Raw genomic sequence first — 21,536 nt, 5'->3', positions numbered from 1 at the left:
TTGTTTGCGATGTTTTTTTCTAGTTTTCACTGGGAGCACACTTCTACGGATTATCACAGATTTTTACCTGTTTCTCAACTATTTTCATCTTTCACAAAATGAATAGTTTAAAACACTTTTTCATTTCCCTTTCATTCGTTTTCCAATACCTTGAAATACTTTCACTGGCGTTGAAAACTTTCAAATCCTTCGGTCACACCAATGCCTTAATATAATTTTACTCTTTTGACCATTCCACTCTTTTCTTCGGAGTCAGGTACCCTATTGAAATAATGATAAACAGTTCCTGTAGAAGCAGTAGGTGGAATCCTGGAAACAGTCTGAACTTCTTCGTAAAAATGGCAGAAATGAAGAAAGAACACAGAAAATATATCTGACGGATCAGTTTACAGGCACTTGCATAGGCTGTTCATGCACTTCTGCTAGCAGAAACGATCTTTAAGAAGCTTCAAGAATCCTGGAGCAGAACGACACACTCTGTAAACTCCCCGACTGCTCCCGCTTCACTCCCTCAACGTATTCTAGCCCAAGAGCGTTTGAAGAAAGATTTGACGTTTTTAGTCACCGTCGTCAATTCAGCCGACGGCCGTATCTATCGCGGACCACACCGACAGCAACCTTGTAGAATTTGCTATTTCTCGAAGCAGCTCTACTCATCAGTCCGCTTTCAATAACCCCCCCCCCGGCCAACTTTTATAGTACTATTAGTAGAGCTGCAGCTGTTACCAAGCAACAACATGCAGTCCAGTTCGGGGTCCCGTCGTTCGCCGGTGCACAGCATTGGATTTGAAGAGTCTATGCTTCGATGTTTTATTGAATGCATGTAGCTTTCAATGCGTTCAGTCCGACCGAAGCTGTTAAGTTCAGATGTCCAAAACGGGTTCAATGTTCGACAATGGCGGTGTTTTGAAAGGAGCCCAGCCGCGCGGTTCTCTGTTCGTCGTTCGACGAGTACGACGGCGACCGTGCGCCACTTTCCGTTTCAAGCACTGCCTTTCCGCGATTGGGATTTGAGGTAGATCCGCCAGCTTTTAGCCACGACGGTAAAAGCAAATGATGTGTTTGTAAAGGGGCACTCCTTTGCCATAGCTTAAGTCACCTAGTCTCCTGCTTATATCGAACACGTCACGTGGACAGCACACGCAGCTGACAGCATTAACGCAGGTCACACATTACACGTATATTACACCTGTAACACTGCCTTCTCGGCGTTCTGAAGTTTCGATGACTTCGATTGGTGGCTTTCATGGGTATGACATTTGGTAAACTAGTTCGTTTTCTCTTTTGTCGGCCTCGTATCATCGTCGTTGTTGTTGTTATTAACACTGCTGGAGATGAATGGTCCGGTAGGTGGTGGAAGGCACGGGTAAGTTGAATAGGCACAGCGTTGTCATTTACAGTTTATATATATATATGGTCGCAGATTGCAGATGGCAAGCAGGGCCAAAAAGCTGACGCCAAACACACGTTTAGAACGCTCGTGACCTTTGCTATAGTCAAGGGTTATCGTGTGGCGCTTGTGCTATAGTTGATTTTGCACCATCTAGCGGATTATAAATTTGTATCAAGGCAAAGGAAAGGTTCGCCATGCGTTAATAGGTCGTTTATTTCTTATTGTATGCAAATTAACGTACACGAAAACGTTGGAATTGAAAAAAAAATTTTACATATCTATTAGTCTCCTATCTTTATTTAAATAGCGAGTGCTATCATGGAACGAAGCACGTTCGAAGCAAACTTAAATAAGTTTGGTAAGTACAATCGAATAATTTGCATGATTTACGAAAGCGCTTTTTCCTACGTAATTACGTTTAGTGTGAGCATAGGGAGACCTGTTACGTGCCTATCTTATTGCCTATGGGCATGCTCCGACAAGCTTGTCGGAAATGTTGGCGTTTTTCAATGCAAGATCCGCCCAACAACGGGCTTCAAGGCTCATCTCGAATTGTTTCAGCGTGCGTATTTGGTATTTGGCCCGCGGCATTTATCCCGTATTGTCGGACATAAAGGCCACACATAAAAAATTAGATCCATTTTATTCTCTAACAAAAAAAAAAAAAACAGAACGATGTTCAGTACGAACACTGGCGCATTTATGATGCGAACAGTTCTGCCGCCCTAAAGAATACATAACATCTCTCATAAATTGCAGCTTGTTTTTGGTTGAAAAATACCACCCCGTTATAGCTGAAGTTGCCATTTACCCTAGTCAGAAAAATGCTGCAACTTCAAGGCTTAAGTATGTCTAACTACAAATAAACACAATTAGCCATGTATCTGAAGTTAGAAACGCTATTTTTATCTGTTAGATAGTAGCATCCCTCGTAAGGGACGCATTGTTCATCTATAGCTAATTGTTAATAAGATTAATATATACTAAGTCTTCACTAGAACCTTGATCACGACCCGCCGACTCAGTTCCTGTAATCTAGACGTGTCGGGGTATTTGCAGCTGGACCAAAGCAGTGCGGGATATTTTATCTCCACCCGTGTAATACTACCAAACAATTACAGTTTTTTTGGCACGATGACAGATTTGCTTCGCATTGTTTGCCGCGTGTTGAATCGACGCTGGATGCCGTCTGCTGCTACTGCGTCAACTACATGCCATCCTCTTCGTTACGACTGCTTAGGATCTATAGCCAGACGGTGCATCATCATATTGTCACGACCAATAGACAAACTTTAGCAATTTTGTGTTCTGACCGTAATTCTTATAGCTATCCTTATCCGACACCGTCTTCTTCGTTGTTCGATAAATCTGGGGACCTTCGTCGTCGTCGTCGTCGTTCGCCCAGTATAGACGACTTTTACCTAGACGGGGGCCAAACGCGGTGGCTGTTCAAGTGTCGCTGATTGTCGAGGCGATGGCGAATAGAAATGTGTTTTTTTTTTTTTTTTTTCGCTACTAGCCAGGGTTAACGTCTCCGACATGTCGATAACCGACAAATTTTAGCTGTAAGTCAACGCTATGTGGCCATACAGAAATGTCGGAGGTGAAGGAGTTGTCATTATACTTTTTGTCTGTTTTTGTTATTTATTGAAATACTGCGACGGTCGTATTATAGGCATGTTGTACTCTACGCAGGGCCATATAGAAGCGAGTCGAATACCACGTTTGTCACTGCTGGTATAAACATCAGTGGATGCTTATATGTATCGTATATACGCATGTGTAAATTATATGGTTACAAATTTAGTGCGGATTCGACTGTCTAATAAAAGGTCCGATTTTATAATTGCACAATAGAAAAGTGTTTTTTTTTTCTTCTGCAAAACTGTTCTCGATTTTAACGATTTGCTATTTATGTGCTTGTTACCCAGTTACATGTCACTTTACAATTGAGCCTATTTCAACATTTCCACAAGATATTTCCGCGTGTGGTATATTCTGACAGGAGATAGGCTTTCACGCAGATGTTCGTGCGCTGGAACAATGAAATTGCCACGTGTGTTTACTTAGCCACCTACACACTTATTCTAACTTGCTCGTACGTCGTCCGAAGGGTTCAATTCCCTTCGATACCTTTTCTTTATTAAATTGTATTGCACTGTGCATTTTTATGCAAACGATATATTATATTACAACAACATCTTCCCGGCCTCCGCCTATCTTCCACCCTCCAGGCCTGTTAGTCTCTATTATCTGTGTATGTGTATAGCGCAGACATTGTTATTTCCAATTTATGATTACTGAATGGCCGTAAAGCCCAAAGTCGACTCAATATAGCAGGGTTGAGCAACTGCAGAAGCTGCTAGCTGCCATAGGGGGAGTTAGACGGGGGTTCTGTGCCTGCTAGAGAAACCGTGAACTGAAATAGTGAACATACGCATGGTGATGCTTTCTAAAAAGGACACGGAACAGCGTAAAATAACGAGTCTAGCAACGATTTACTAACCATCGCACAACAGGTCACCTCGGGATATAACTATGGCCGAAATCGCCAACACCCCTCAGATACCCCGGAAAGCCACTTTGTAGAGGATAGTTCAGGAAGTGTAGCAGTTCGACTGAGGAAGTTCGATGGTCCAATTGAAAATCTAGACCTGTTCAAGATAGCTGGCAGTCAGCACGCGCGACCTTCAACGCTTGCTCCTCACCTACGCTATCACCGCTGTTTTTACCTCGAGTGCAATCCCCAAAACCGTGCTGGCACGTAAACGGTCACCTACCTTGCTTGAGAATGTCCGCGAATAGAGGCAGAATTTCATATATAGTGTTGCTAAGGGCAGCATGTGCTTTACGCCCACTACGATTCACATCGCCGTCGTTTTCTCCTGCCTCGTTCACATAGTACATCGCTCTGCTGTTCGACAATGTAAATACATATGGGCACATTTGTGAATATAGGAGACATTGCGTACGGCGCTTTGCATGAGAACGTAAGCTCGAGGGCTCAGTGGCGAGACGGGGGCGAGGAGAACCAACGAGGCAATGTAGCATAGCATCGAGTTGTAAAAGAAGAGTTTGCCATGGCTGGTGGCACACATAGCAAACAGAATGCAAAGCAATAATGAGCAGACTTGTACGAATGTCCGTTGTCAGCTAAAATTGAGATCATTCAATGAAAATAGGCGTATGTAACTCTGGATGTGTACGTTATTGCTGATCGGTGTTGTCGTAGACGCCACTGAATAGATCAGTTAGCAGGGATTGCTACAGCTGAGGTTACATCTATGTATTTTGACAACATACAGGTAGGACCACAGATAGCTGGGGTACGCTAACATGTCTGTGACACGTTTTATATTGACCAATCCCTAAAAGCAAATATTGTCGGTGTTTTTTGAACCTAACAACATCCTCATATTAGTGACAAATCATCAAGGTTGAACATTACGATTCTGTAATAGAGTAGTAGGTAGGATTGTTCGGGTGTTGTCACAGGTTGCAGTATGTAAATTCCCTCCCTTTTTCATGCATAGACGATGTTATTTTGGGGACGCTAAGAACCTACGTGTAATCATCATATATCGCGGTGTAAAAAAAATCATTGTACACTTCGAGGAAGCAAGATGTCAACAGGATACTACGACACAGGATGTATAGGTGTAGCCAGGCTGTAGCTATAGGTGCGATCACGCCAGACAGTCCGGGATCAATATTCCTATGAGAATGAAAAAGCGCATTGTGACTTCATCTATTCTGTTCTTCGGCTTTTAGCCGGTCCCAAAGGCGACTGTGTTACCTACAGATCGAGCTAGAAACGACCCCTGATATTATAGAACTCAGTTTCTCTGATCGCATTCATCACACTGAACCTTCACGTTTCAAGCGTCTATTATTGCATTTCATCTACGCTATGAGTCATTCACACAAATCAATTGGTATATATATATCCTAATTGTATAATTCTGATTGTCTATATGCCGGCTGCGTCTATGAAAGAAGTAGATTTCTTACGCACATCTTCCCCTATACACAAATCGTTTATTTGCCCTGTTTTGGCAGGTCAAACAATGTTTGAAACCTACAAAAACAACAACAATAACAAATCGTGCGTACTTACTTTTACTACGGACTTCTCGTGCTTTTCTTTCGAACAAAAACAAAAAAATCCAGCAAAGCCATTAACATTTTTCCGGACGCCTCTTTCCCACTGATCGTATTCCACAATATAGGACAAACAATACATATATATATATATATATATTCATTTCGGTAGGGGCAATTATTGCGCATCAAAGTAAATTACCTACGCATTTAGCATTTTTGCCATATGGCCATTTTATTGTTAGCAATTGTTTTAGTACCCAGACCCACGGTAGCTGTGATCGGGCGTCGTTATGTAAATAAATGACGCGAATTCATAAGCGGCCACTAACGTTTTATACGGCAGAGCAAAATAACAACATTGTGATATTTCTACATCTGACTTCAGCCAGCCCAGATTTTTGTCTCGAGCTGGGTCATGTCATTCGGGACCTTTTCGCTATTATTGCCTTCTTCATTCAAACTGATTTCAGCGAAACGCGACAGAGTCATGGGTTTGCATCGCCTGCCAGATAGAGTTGTATTAGCGAAATGTTTCGAGTGTCACCTCTCCCTGCATAGGTCCGAACTAAAATCCAGGTTACCTAAGACCTAGGTGCCATTAAGGCACATATATATATATATATATACGAACGGCAAGAAAGTACGACAGCATAAAGCTTCAGATATGCTACAGTAGAACAGTAGCATCAGCCAGAAAAGAACGAGTAGTTCGTGTGTTGATATATTGAAACGATAGCGTATGAAAAATTTTGTACGAAGTAAAAGGGTAGAAGAGTCTAATTTATTGTTACTGCTGTGTTGGTGTGCTATACGTATGATCTGTATTTTTATTTACATTATTCATCTGATCGGTTGATTGAAAGATTAACTTGCCCCTTCTTTTCGTAGTTGATAGTAGCCACGGTAGCGGTAACGGTCTGAGGAAGGTGCCCGGAACAAACAAAATGTAATACAGAAACGAAAGTGAAATAAATACAAAAATTGTAATGTATCCTATCTATTGATCGTTATTATGTTATTATACTAATGGTGTCGTCCTGAACATTTGTCCTATTCATATGGAACCGTTGCCATTGTTCGTTATTTAAACGTAATTGCGCCCATTTGACCAACAGAAATAGAGTGTTTCAGCACGTGCCCTAGGATCTGTTTATTCTTCCTGTCCGACAACTAAAGAGAGCTTACTTAACTACCGTAATGTTCCAGCTTCGATCTGGACCTGACTGAGCTACTATTAAGGGTCGACGCCCTCTTTACCCCCTCTAAAACGGTCAGAACGTACCTACCAAACGAGATAACGAAGAAAAACAATCGTCGTTAGAACAGACGACGTGCGATTCGTTGATTGTGCGGGGCGGAACGTGGCGATATGGTGAAACCCGAAAACAACGAACGACTAAAAATAGCTTTCGAGCTTGAAGTCGATGGAAGCGGAGCTCACGCCAATCGATGACTGTTTACTAGCATCGGGTATTATTCTTATTGTAATGTTTTGTTGAATTTTCCACGTATGTAGGGGGGCGTGCTGGTGTCGATCTAAGTTTATCAGGATCAGCGTAAAGGCAATTCGTCATTGAGGGTTAGTGGGTGAGAATCACGACGGTAAATGAGGACGGCGCTACGAGTTATGGCATTAGTAAATGTTTGTTCTAGTGAAAAGTGCATCGTATAAGGACTGTAGTAGGTAGAAAGAAGCTTGAACACTATATGGACCATGTTTAAATCAATAGTTGACCGCGCGGACTTTGCCAGTTGCAATGTATTTAAGCTTTTTATTTTCCAATGCTCCCAATCAATGTTGAGTCTCTCTGTTTTCTGTCTTCGATTCTGTTTCTGTCTTCTGATTTGTTTCTATCAGATATACTTTTGTTTCTTACTGCTGAATCGTACGCACGCATGAATGACAGTTTAGCTTTACGGGGTTCGTTTATAGCCAGCTTATAAATCGCAATGTATTCATTTATTTCATGTTGAATCATCTTCATATCTTTTTAATATTGTCGGTCTTGGCACACTTAAAACTTAACTCCGGTGCTGTGGTGTGGTCGTGTGACTTTCTCGGTGGTATATTGGCATAAGCTATTGTGGAAATTCCCGATTATGGGAACATGGTTATGCCGCTGGTGGCAGATTTGCTCGTCTTTAAGTCCAGGGATCATGTCAATCGATCTAGTCGCTTCGCGTCGTTTTTGCAGCTCTGACACGTTTTTAAGGTCGCCAAAGGCCAGTTTTTCTTCTTCGTCAACATCTTCTGAAAGGTACCTTCTTTTTCTGGGTAGCACTTCACAGACCGCGAGGACAAACTATCAACTAAAGCTATTGGTCCACAGTGAAAACGCTTTTTTTGTAGTTATTCGAAATCTATAGATCTTACGCATTGTTCATATCCTGTTTACGTAGGTTCTAATACGATGTTTTACATTCATGTCGCCACAAATGTAGACGTTGAGACCAGTCGAATTTTTAGGCGATGTTACCGCCTTGCACGGTCATTTTTGGCACTAAGCTATCATTTTATTATTAATTGCGTTTCTGCAAGTTAAAATTATTTGAAGAATATATACGGATCAGTGTTTTCACCCTGAATAATTTCTGCCATAAAACAATTTATTACCCCCCTCCCCTCCTTTCCCCCTCACTGTAATTGATGCAGGAACACCCCTTTACGCTAACTATAGGCCGTATAAAAGCACACTCGTACTATTGCAAGCACACTGAGCGTATCTACCTAAAATCTAGCCGAGGAACCCATCCTTCAATTAATCACTGATTATGAGCAGTCGCAATCCCCGTAAACAGAAAAGCATGTGGATCCTGAACTGGCAAAGGAGACCCGAAAGCGTATATCTCTACTGTCTGTGTGTGACATATCCTCTAATGGTGATTCATCCGACCATCGATAGGCTGGAGCTACACCAGAATCGATGCCATTACCAGACCACGTTCTTCTTAATGGCAGTGGTCGTTGCAACAGCACAGCGAACTCGTTCTAATACTTTCGCTGTACAATAAATGAATGAATCGATCTCCCAGCTGACGCGTAGCTGTTCATCTTTGTGCTGCCGTAACTTTTTAGCCCCCGAACGAAAACTGTATCACCGTAGCGGGGAGTCTCGGTCGGCCAGAGGCAGAGAACAAGTTCGAATAAAATAAAATAGCTTTTTTTTTTTTTTCTCTCTTTTTTAGCGTTCTCCGCCTCGCTACATCTTCTATTGAATTGGCTTTTCTATTGCGACTAACTCATTATCTTTAATTCATCGGCAATTCACAATCTCACTCGAGAGCTCTTGTTAGTGGCCCGATAAATTGTACCGTTCATATAATCCTGCCGTCCCTCGAAATATTGCTCTACGCAGAAGAGACATCGAGGCATCATACGAATCGAGTGTTTTTATGGCATAAAGATTCGTCGTAACGGCACACTATGGTGCTGAGTCGTGTGACAGGTAAATATGAGCTCCGGACAACAAGCGACTTCAGAATGATACCATCATGAAAAATTAACAACGCGGTGCTTCATTGATTAGCATCACATGTCTGGCGAATGGGAATGTAGTGACGTGCGTTGGCCATTGGGTCGTTCATTACTTATTTATTGATTCCTGATGCTAATGCTATAATTTTTTTAATGATGAAGATGGAATGATCTGTATTGTTTTGCTCGTGAATTATTAGGCACACATAAAAGGAAACACACGATATACTGTGTTGGTTTCTATACGCTAGGGACTGCGGCTGGTCCAGATGCTAAAGACTAAATTAAACCGTTTGAATTTCGCGCCTAAATCATCTCGTTCTTAAACATTGCGGGTGGTCGGCGAGCCCGGGAATACCCTCTGAGTTGTCTATTTAGCAGTTGGTTTTTCAGAGGTTCACAGCGAACGTACGTCAATAGATGGGTGTGTTGTTATGATGCTTTGGATTCTCGTTGTAAAAAGTTGCAAAACAACCTGTCCGAAAGCACATCGTACACATTCGTATACCGTTCGCCCAAACGATTACATTGTTTGACCTATTCCGTATGTTATAGCACCTAAACATATCTATGATTATATGAGTACCGTGTCTATATACGATGTGATTTTATCGAACGTACATTTTAAGTTATAATGACTGTTTTTTTTTTTTTTCGAAGCTGTTTATGCCATTCTTTGCTTATATAATCCGTACAGTTGTCACAGGGTTGCCCTTCATGTGTAAGAATTGTATACTGTTAACTGTTTCCTTAACATTTTTTTGTCGCTGTGGTTTCACGATGTACATGCAGTTTATACGCCTGTATAATCTAAGTACACGTGCGTGGCCAAGATCCGAATCAACAATTGTAAAATTGTGTTATAATGATAAGACCAGTTAGGTTATACATGTTGGTGAAGAAACGCGATTAACTTTTGACGACTAGCAGCACGTGATTCAGTGGAGGAAGCAGTCTTTCGCGGTGGTTGGCTCCCCAGTGAAGTGCTTGTTGCCCGGCTTCTCTCACATGTACAATACAATGTTACCGGACCCAGATGACAGCCTCAATCGTACTAGTGTCCAGCTCTGGGAGCTCAGCTTATTACCTGAAATCGGTCCGTCCCTAATTAGGTGTAAAGGGCCTCCGAGTAGAGCAAAGGGCTTCATTATTGTGAAGATCGAACTTTAGACTTTTCGAGGAACGGAGATAAAGCGGATTGACTTCAAATAAAAATAGTCATATGATAACATATGTAGACATTCGGAACATTTCTGCAACGGTTGAATCAAAACAGCTTCGTCTTATTAGGACGGATGGGCAGGAATCGGCTAAGTTAAATGTTGAGGCTGCAGGACAAGTTCAGCCAGACAGGCAAACAGTCAACCAGGTTATTTACAATGTGAAGCCGTGCAGAGATGAACATCTCTTTGTATCTCCTTCTTGTGCGTTGCAGAGTCTTCCTTCGATTTTTAGATATTGTACTAAGGGTCGTTATCCGCTGTCGGGCTTTTCGATCTAGCAGCAGGCCGATTTTTCCAACATGTAACAACGTCTGCACGCGTCACGGGTATATCTCGTACTAAACTGTCCCTACTTGCTGGCCATTCTTTGCACGCACTTTACAGTTGGGACGCAAGCTTCTATTGTGTTCACTACCCATCGAACAGTAAGCTACTTTGATCTAATCATTAGGCTGCCACTAGTTCCAAGAAGAACTTGGGCGCACTTGTGGCAAGGCTGCTGGCCTATCGCTTATTGGAGAAAACACAGTTATAGGGAACCGGAATAAAGTGCCCACATACTCAACTCACTGGATTTTACCATTAGTAAAGTCTAAGAAATATACGACATTTCGCATGCTACGTGTACGAAATGCCGTAAGTTTAAAGATGAGAACGTTTAGGTCATGTTTATTCATGGGGCTAAGTTGTATAGCTAAGATATGATATGTACCATAAAATTGTGTTTACTCTAACGAAACCCTTGAGTTTCGGCCAGTCGTTAGCGTCCTAACTATAGCACAAACATAATATGACTATCTATGACATTTTATAGATGGTTGTCGCCAGTTAAATCTCTAAGATTTGCTTCAACATACGCGAATCGGCATCGTCTCTCCTTTTTGCAGGTTGTGATCGCCTCAAAGATATGGTGCGTTAACTCTCGCAGGTCATTTTTGGCGACCGCTATTGTCTGTCTATGGTCTGCGTTCACACTACTCAGTAAAAGCACTCCATCAGGTGTTTGTTCAACAGCACGATCAACTCATTCACATGATTTGAGCCATTACCACATTGTACCATGCAACAAGCTCGCCCTCTATACTCCAACACTTTGTCTGCTTATACGTATTATATAGCTTACAGTGGAATCGGTCAAAGAACTCGTGCATTGACTATACATAGTACTTACATTTTGCGGCAGTGAGTAGTCCGATTCTAGTTTTGTAGTAGTCCCGTCGGCGTTCCGTACAGAATGTGATTATACCATTAATTAACAACAACAAGATTACGTTACTATAAAAAAACGACAGATATCCTGAGTAATCCTATCCAGAGCGGGGCTGTAGGCACATTTTAGTGGAACAGAGAAATATTTCTTTATCAAGTTGTTGACACCAACATTTATCGGAAGAGGCACGCAGATTGGCGCTGATCACAGATAAATATACATCATGAGGTATCTATATATAAAGAGATATATGGATATTTGCTTGACACTTGTAGCTTCCGCTGTATTTATTTGAAATGCGTTGCGACGATCACGGTCTCGCTGCACTACAGTGCCTCTGCGGCTTCGCACCCTAGCCGGTCGCTCCTAGCTCTACAGGTTGGTGGTCGCACGTTGACACATCCGGAGGGGTATTAAGGGGGGGGGGGGTCACGACTTCGAACAAAAGGAAGCCACGGACCAACCCGTTTTCTTCAATACTAGAGCCGTTATTGTAGATGTTGATGATTCACGGCAACATTAAGCAATTCTAGCCTAGGCATAACAGTTTCCAATTGACTGTAACAGAACTCACTGTATTTCAGTGGGTTAGCAAACCTAGAAGCGGAGTTTGCGTATCGCTCTTGAGAGCTGCTTCGTTTCCCTGTGGCTTTCTGGGACACAGACATACACATACAGACGCAAACCCTTGTGAAGACACGCACTCCGGCAGAGCCTAAGCTCATGGGGACAAAGTCCCCGAAATCCACAGGTGTAGCTAGGCAGCTCCGCAAAAGCGTGTTGGGTAGCTCGAGACAACACAATTTATCGAACTCATTGAACTTCTCTTGTTTGAAAAACAGTACTTCTATTGGCTGCTACTTCGCTGAGAGGCACAGCTTACTTTTACTTGATGCTTTATTTGCGACACTTCACGAACACTCACTGACGACACAAACTTCTGCTACCACGTAATCTGTAAGCTAGTATCCTAACCATAAGCGATCTTCTTTCTCCAGCTCATAAACTCCAATACGATACATACTAACGTTACTAAAACACTAGGAGGACAACGTGCACTGGATCCTCTAACCACTAATAACATCCTAAAGTGGAGTAAAACTACTGCGGCCTTTCCCGTAACAGGTATTTAGGCTGATGGCCTGTCGTTTTCTGCACCAAATCTCGTTTCTGAACCTTCAACGGGCTCACATTGTAGATCTTATAGATATTCTACAGTGTGACGACAATATTAAACAAGCGAGAAACGTAGGCAGACGAAAATGACAAACATGAGAATTTTTGGGGATTTCGTAGATTAACAGAACCGTTGAACTTAGCGAGTTGTATAATCGCGATTACTGGTAGCAATGCGAACTTCCATCAACATCGCCCACGGTATATATATAAAACACAATTTAATGGTAGCGATGATTATGATTATAAACACAATTAATTTTAATTATTTTCCTTCTTCCTATTTTTCCTTTTCTTTCAGCAATTGCTTTCGCCTTTTCTTCCGTTCTAACTCACATCGAAGCGTGTCCACACTTTACTATAGGATTGCCATAGCGGCAGTTTGATTTGCTCTCCTCATCGGGATCGCTAAGGAAGCTGTATAGCTCGACTTCTTCAATACAGCTGCCGTACAAATGCCAGAGGGTGTTCCACCCCTCTATGCCAGCAACAGGGTATTCTGGTCTGACCGCTTTAACCAGGTTGTAGGCAACAATTCACCTGTCCAGAGAACATGTATTGGTGCGCGGATATAGTTGAATCATTCCTGTTTCTCTATAGTTGGGTGCGTGCTGTGCGTTTTGTGTTCCGGCGGCTTTTCGAGTGTCCCGAACAATCCGAATCCGACGGTGGTTCGCGCAGACTGGCCACCGGCTTCGTGGCCAATCGCGGTGAGGGGAGCGCAAGGACCGATTGTCGAGGTACCCCTGGCGCCGTCTGGTAGTCGCCGGGAGAAACCATCGGCGGCAGCAACGATGATCAGTAACGGATCGGGCGTGCTTGCGTGTGAGCTGGCGGGCAAGCGGGTGTGTCTGTCTGAATTCTGCGATTCTCTCCGCGAGCGAATCTGTGAATTTCTGGTTCTGTCTTGCGCACGCAAAGCGCGAGACAGAAATAGTCGTAGTGATAGGTACAGGTTACAACTAGACAGCAGTGCTAGGCGGGTTTAGATAAGCTTGGCCACCCGGCAACTGTCCAACGCAAGATATTCGGTAAAAAGTCTCCTATGACGTTTGTCAGGAGACAGACATTAGCTTGCGATATTCGAGTCAATGGCGGAGAGTATAGCGGTCAGTGATGATGACGACTTAGTAAAAAAGGCTGATAGAGTTAAATAACTCTGCGAAGGGGCCTAAGTCTTCATTCGCGCGGACCGGTTAACAGTCGTTGGCGTACAGCTATATGGCCGGCCGGATCAGGAGTAGTGCCGGCGGAGCCTGAAGGACTTGTCGAGGCGCGCCCCTACGACAATGTAGCTAAAGAAGGCTGATTAGAGGGAAAGGGCCTGCAGGATAGTAAAATTTATGGAAAACAGTAGAGACTGAACACTAGCGACCGAATAAGGACGCCCGGCCACACGACGATAGACAAGGAAAAGTATAAAGAAATAGCTATAGCACCGCGAGGTGGTCTGCTTTCACTGTTATCAGCAGCTCAGTCACAAATAGGAGATGACGACCACGTACAGCTGTTTGTTGCAACATTGACTAATAGACGTGTTGTACACCGTCCCTCTGTCTACTGGCATCTGTCGTTTCGAACGTTTAGTACGGCGTCTTCGAGAAGGCATCAATATATTCCTGCGGGCAATCCTATCAACTGAAGACCGGTTCCGTCTCTTATTTTAATCGCTTGCGGCCTCTAATATGATCGTGTATCTTCGAGCTCTTGCCATCCAACTGCGGTGGTTCAATTTTATAGGCGAGGCTACAAAGGTTTCAATATTCTAGTCACGAACACACGCACACCTTATTGTTGCTATTGGCATGCTCCATTGCTTACTTCGATTTTGGCCCAGCCACGCGTAAAGCCTACTAACTTAACAATTAACTGTTAACACTGCGTGGAAATTAATGGTGTTATGGTCACCGTGGCAAAACTTAAAGCTGGGTTTGGAAGCGGCCAACAGTCGATCCCGAATAAGTTTGCAGTTTGGATTGGATTGCAACTGGTGCAACGCTGGACGGACATAGGGTCAAAACGACGAGTTTATCATAGATCGAAGGTAGTCGATGACAAAAGTATTGATGGAAAAACAGACGGCGGAGAAATGGTCCGTACTTGATAAGGGTAGCGTGTTTTCTAATATATCATCACTAGAGATAAACTTTTGAGGACTTCAAGCTAACAATAAAAATGAACCGAGCAAAAATACCGAGTAGATGGTATATATATATATATATATATATATATATATATAGTGCAATTTAGAGAAAGCATAAAGTTTTTTTAAAAAGCATATTGAAATTGTACTGTTAGTTTATATATTATTAAACCATATGTTAGACGCATCAATTATATTACGTGCTTCAAAACGTTTTACAAAACAGACGGCTACCAAAACAAAGTTCACTTCGAGAAAAAGAACACAAATTACACAAAAGGTATGCGCAACACGGAAGCAGCGTACGATGTATCAACGAGTCTTTGGGGAGAGCATGTTTAGGAAAGGTGGGGAGTAGCCATCGCCGCAGGTTATGTTTTCCCCTCGCAAGGATCCAGCGAATGATTGTTTTTATTGTCTAAAATAGAAATAGGACTGGAGGGGTTCGGCTAGATCTATTTTTGCCCTGCTTCTTCCTGTAGGTGCTGAGGACGTGGGGCATCGTTCCTAGAGACCCCGAGTGTCCTGAACACGCGGCCTGCACAAGCACCTGTTGCTAATATCGGTATCATAAGACGATTGCAGCCTCAATGCAATATGGGCCACCGCAGGCGCTGCCCTGTTGGAGGTTACCTAGAAACTTCTTTAGAAGGCGAAATATCTGTACTCCGTCGAAGAAATAGTGGACCTGTACACGATTGCAACATTGTTATATAATAATAAGCTTCTTCAATTACTTAACTGTTGTGGAGTCCGCGTGGAACATTGCGATATATAAATTCCATATGTACAAGCACAAAATTATATAGTGTCGTGGATAAATGGACGATGTTCATTGCTTTGTAAAAAGTTCAATTAAACCCTTATTCGTTTAAACGGGAGACTGACAATGGTAGGGTAGTTGTATGCACAGTACGGCTAGAAATTATTCAACTTCAATACATAAAACACTCTGTATGCCACTGAAAAATCCCAATTATTTACAAGTTCAGTTTGAGCCATTATCATATTATGAATGGACTATCAATTCAACAAAACTTATTTGGTCTAATAGTGTAATATGCTAAGATGATTGTTCTGAAGGTTTTTTAGTTACATTTTGTCAAGCGCACGAAGACTTTGCTACTACCGCTGTAAAATAATAGGCAACTGTGTTTATGGGATTAACAAAGATGTGGTGCTCTCCTAGACTTCCTACCAATGTACCGCGTGTTTGTTGCTATTGCCTAACTTGTTAGAGTTCGCACTATCAACTCTGCGTAAGGTGCACGATAGATTCGTTCACTGGACCTTTTTTTTTTACAAATCTACAATAATTTCACTTAGAAAACATCGAATATTCTACAGGTCGTCGACCACACCTAGTCTGTGTATCTCCAGGTACCACAACCCATGCAAATTTGAAGATTCTCCGCCGAACCCCCCACAAATGGTACCCACTTAGTGTCAACGGGTAACGGGTCCTACATTTCAACCAATAAAACATTACATATGTTCCAACATAAAGACAGCATGGGGAGAGGGGGGAGGGGGAGGGGTAGAAGGTGCAAAAAGGGACAGTGGTGACCGCCAGAAATGAGCCGCTTTCTTGTAAGCATTTACTAACCATGGATTTTTTGTGCGATTGCGATACGAGGCTACTAAGTGATAGAAGCTTCTATTCCACCATGCTTATACGTAGGCGCTGCTATCCATTATGGTTCTGAGTAGAAGCTTCTGCATAGAAGCTTCTGCTATCCGCTTATGAGTCTCTAGTACGTAGGATCGGCCCGGCGCATTGCCAGGTATTGCCACCACTAACGACAGCCGAGACAGAGGTATTCATTGTGATCTGTCAGATAAAAACACAGAAGAAGCCGGAGACCTAGCATTGGCGAAAGGCGGGCCAATCTCGTCGTGGACATGTATCTCATTGGCTATGCACCCGCATATCGGTATCACAGCGGAAACCTGGCGGCTTGAGACAGCGGTATCGAGGCAGGGGGTCGTGCAGTCTCTGCCTCGAAGTCTAGACTATCTAAGATAGTTGGCTATGAGAAAGCGACAAGCAGCCGTGGTAAGGCGATAGTGATGCAAAGAAACAGGTAACTTTGTCCTAGTAGAACTCCTGAACCGGCATCGGTAAAGCAGAATAGCAAAGAAGCGCACACTCGCTAGACGAGTTTCCTGTCACAGGGAGAATGAGAAAAAAAACCCGTCTCACTGATTAGTCATGCGTACAATAAGTGTGAATGCGGGTACGCAAGTAGGAAGCAAGTAACGGTAGAAGCAAAAGGGGTGAATGGCGCTTGCAGTGGTAACAGCAGAAAGTTAAGAAAGGGTTTCAGCAAAAGGTTTAATAACCTATTCATACGTACTGCTTACCACTTTAGACATTTCAAATGCTAAGGCGAGTTCGCTGGCCTGACTACTGTCTGGCGTCGTTAGGGTTTTTCGGGCTTCAATGTAAGTGGAGGTGGCAAGGGCAACGCGGTAATCCACTTTACCCCACACTGTGCATAATTGGCTTGACGATGCTACGGTTGAAATTCTTTGCAATTTGTTAGTTAATGGTGAATTCTCGTTTCTTGGCAACGATTGTAGCGGCAATGGAGTTGCGTACGGTCTATAGGATCGCAGCAGAAGATGACCATAAAAAAGAATATACAAGTGCTTACTGCTGGCAACAATATTCAGCGCACTATTTTGAAATATTTTCCATTTAGAATATGTGTTCCCTTCAACATGTGTGAGGTGGTGTCAGGCTGAAGATGATCCTGCTTATAGAGCAAGAAGTGGTTACGGATCTATGCAGCTGGTCTTGGTTGAGTTTTCTTTGCTACGAAGTTACGAATAACTCGTATGCCTTCTCCCCTTTAGCAGTTCGACTAGCTTCAGTATCTGCTGAGATTAAGACCTCTTGTTCATACCATACAAACAAATTAGAGATTATATGCGAAGCTACTTGTAACACATCCAGTATTAGGGGGTGACCCGCAAAGAGAAACTAAGGTTTTTGTAATTCGTCCATACTTTAAGTAAACAACTAGGTTCTTTGGGGCAAGAACGAAGCAAACGTAACTGCTAAATGTAGATATATCCCTTCGTAAGAAAAGGCCTATTCATTGTTTTCGATAGATGAAAGATCGGTTTGTCTGGTGACTAGCTGTAACGATTAACTACTGCGTTGACTGAAGAGGCGAAAAGAATTAGACCCTTTTTTAGATGAAACAAGAACGTACTGGCATTACTATATATCAAATCATTTCATTACAGACCTAAAACGAAGCATGAGCAGAACACTTCCTACTTATTGCCAGAAACTTTTGACCCCTCTTTGAAATCTCCTCCTTGATCATGCTTTGAGGTAACAAATCAACGAAGAGTTTAATTTCTTACACTGTTATATTAACCGCCATTAATTGAGTATCTTTATGGAATCCTCAACAGGATTCAAACCCGTGGTTTAAAATAAATTATAGCACGTAAGGATCTACAATATGAGCGAGGTGAGAAAGCTGCGTATTTCTTTTTAGGGGCTAGCAAGCCTTAAAGAGGACTATATTCTGATATCTTTGTCGAATTTGTCTACGCTTCACAGTACAAAAGCTTGCCCCAAAGTCCATTTTAAATGTCCTTTGAGACTTTCGTTTATTCGTGACGGACATCGGACTATTGAGAAGTATACGTGTATTTACGGTGGTAACGCAAAAGCACATGCGAGTACGCTCATCGTTCGGAGGAAATCGTTTCGGGCGTTTATTCTTCACTTATCCCGCTCAGCTTCACCCCAATCGTCCCTGAGGCGTTAAAACCAAAAATGTCCTCTCGAGAGTTCCTTGCCTTTTTTTATATAAGCTTTTTCTTCTTGTCTGTGCTAGTTATCTGCGTATATATATATATATATATATATATATATATATATATATATATAAGAAATAGTTGCGCACGTCTCTATATAGTGAACGGAAATAGGACAAAAAGCTCTCTTCGCCTCCCATTTGATGGGAGGTGGTAAAAAGCAAGGGGAAAAGGGGTTGCTGTTTTATACTTCCTCTCCAGTGGTGCCTAACTGTTCAGTGAAATGAGGGCTAGAAGAGAAACAAACGTTCCTGTTTAGAAGTTTTAGTCGATTTCACTCTTTATCATGTATTAACAAACATACATTCAAAAAAGGCGTGCATTGCTGCGTCACGCCATTACTCCAGAAAAGTTCGAAGGGTTATAAGTGAAGAGTTAGCTACAGGATTCCCGAAGAACAAGGAGTCCGAAAACGAAGAGAAAAAGATCGACTTGATCGGGGGTGAGCAAGGAGTTCTAGCCGTCGCTCTGCCGAAGCCATGGCTAGGAACAAATGGGAACGGTGCTCCGCTACTGGAAAAGAGCATCTTTTTTTAGAAGCGCCACAACCAACCCACCGGGGCAGAGTTGCTAGTAGCAGGAACACGAAGCCGGTTTTTGGTGGTTTCGTTGGCATGGAGACAAGAACTTGGCGGGCTTTTACTCCATTCGAAAAGTGGCAAATGCAACCACCGGACCAACCATCTGCCTGTCTCAAAGCGCCTTACTTCTGCTTGTACTGGTGACCAATCGACCGACCGTGACGCCTGCTTTGGGAAGCCAATGGATAGAGGTTTACTTATGAACAGGTGACTCGTAGTCCCTGAGTCAAAACCACGCAGCCGAAAGTCTAGTGCCTTTTTAACACTAAAAGTCGTTAAGTGGTCAAGAAGGAGTGGTGCTACGTCCAGTCCTGACAGTCTAAGTCCAACCTAATCTAGCTCAGTGGGCCCATTGTTACTAGCATCCCCAAGCGCTCTGCTAGCGAACCTCGAGTAGTGCTTTCGTCAGACATCGAATGTCCGGACGAGTGACCAGCCATCCGACCGGCAGCCAATGGCGAAAGAAGCAGCGCACGTAATTAGCGGTGATTGTAATGGCTACAAGACAAGACAACTATAACCACGGAGACGTAAGGTGGGACCTAGCTGTGGGTGTCTGCAGGGCCGAACATGGACGAAGTACTAGGAGCCCACAACGGTCCAGATAGGGGATTAGGGAGTCAAAAGGAAATAAGATGGGGAGGAGTCTCGCTGGAGCACAATGCGAGGATCGAAAAGAGGAAGGAGCGAAAGATCTGAGAAGAGAAGATGCCGAAGAAGGGCTTGTTGTCGTTTTTGAGGGTTGAGTTTTCCATTGAAGCACGACCATCAATATTGTTAACGCAGGCTGTTGCTCTTCCACGTGGCACTATGCAGTTACTGACGTGTCAGGCAACTGACAAAGTTAAGGGCTCACCGAACCGATTCGGATAAATGTCGATGCAAGAGTGACGACATAGTAGAAAACAAAAAAAGTAAAGGCTAAATGTGTATAGAATATAATTACTTAATGAATTACGATAGTTTGCAGTAACCGTTCTTGAACAGTATATATATATAGACTTTTTCTATGCATTTCTGTATTTAGTGAGGTAATAGAAAGAGAACTAAAGAAGTTACGTTAATAAAACTTCAACAATCCCGTATCAGTTTATATTGAGCGCTACGATTTAGTCTAGGCTGAGCTAATGCTGGCATAAGGCTAAAGTCTACAAATGCATTGTCCAGAATCGAGAGGTACGACTGGTCTGTGGCAAATCAGTTGACGTGGTCTTAGCAATAACTTCAATGACATTTAGACTCTGGCAACAATATAGTTTTACACGAGAAGGCCCTGAACAAATAAAACTTGCTTTTAGCTTAACGAATATGTTTCAACTCCAAAACACAACGAGCATATACAACGGTCTGAACGTACACAGGTAAACATCTAGATGAATAGTTGTCCTGGGAAATTTTGTACATATTGTAGGGCTTGATATCGCTGCAAAAAAAAAAGCGCATTTCAGGTCTGTACTTTATTTTCTAAGAGCGATTTACGGTGAGCATCTGTCGCCATCATCGGACCTATCAGCAGTTACTTGAAATATGGCATGCAGGTATGATAGGAAAAACAGTTGACGGAAGCTCAAATACTATCGCTAGCTACCCTAAAATATTACCATTTCTCGCTATGCACACGAGCGACTGTTACAGCTGCACTGCATGTAAGATCAATTCTCATAATATACATACCCTATAATATAACATACAACCGCAGGCAGATCCTTGGCTCGGTAAAGGGTTTTCAAATGGGAATAGGTGTCAACGCTACAGAGGAAAAAAAAAACATTTGCGTTAAGTTTGTTAGACCCGGCACGGTTATGAAATAAAAAACAATTTCTACGTATGATTACAATTGATTCGCCCCATTGGGTTATCAAACTATATATCGAGTTCACTAATAGAATTTGGGTCAAAAGACGTTGCATTGTTTTCACTTTAGTAGTAACTGTTTCGTTAAGAAATATCAGTTTGCCAGTCTAAGGCCAACAAGTGCTGGATAGAAAAACGCCGTCGCAAAATATGCAAACACATAGCAAAGACAGAACATTTTTGTCCACATATAGTAACAAGTTTTGATTACGTTATGAAATAAGGTAAGGCTTATTAGAAACGCCAATTCGTTCCGATGGATCGTACGAGAGCACACTAAATATCGTACGTGATCGCGGATTATTTCAGTTTAGAGAAATCGCTCGAGGAATCATTGTTACTGAAACAATATAGCTCTAGCATCGATGGTCTCTTTATTTCGAAAACACAGGACGTAGTTGTATTCATCGAACACTCTATTCGGGCAGGCGTATAGTATTAGATATTAGGCGTATAGTAGGGCAGAGTGTTAAAAATGAACCAGGTAGAAAACACGTAAAGGAGACCATATTCGGGAACAACGTGACAGAATAGACC

The 21,536-nt window shown here is 42.6% G+C and overlaps 1 long non-coding RNA gene across 1 annotated transcript; it reads left to right on the top strand.

The window, feature by feature from the left end:
• Positions 1 to 6,846: 6,846 nt before the first annotated feature.
• Positions 6,847 to 8,608, top strand: LOC147752107 (uncharacterized). Its single transcript, XR_015315017.1, has 3 exons — positions 6,847 to 6,967; positions 7,577 to 7,755; positions 8,151 to 8,608. It is a non-coding gene; the product is annotated as an uncharacterized LOC147752107 (long non-coding RNA).
• Positions 8,609 to 21,536: the final 12,928 nt, after the last annotated feature.

The sequence above is a fragment of the Varroa jacobsoni genome, unplaced genomic scaffold, assembly GCF_002532875.2.
Source record: "Varroa jacobsoni isolate VJ856 unplaced genomic scaffold, vjacob_1.0 contig00033, whole genome shotgun sequence".
Lineage (NCBI taxonomy): Eukaryota > Metazoa > Arthropoda > Arachnida > Mesostigmata > Varroidae > Varroa > Varroa jacobsoni.
The sequence above is the reverse complement of the archived record's forward strand: the minus strand, read 5'-3'. Positions and strand labels throughout refer to the sequence as shown.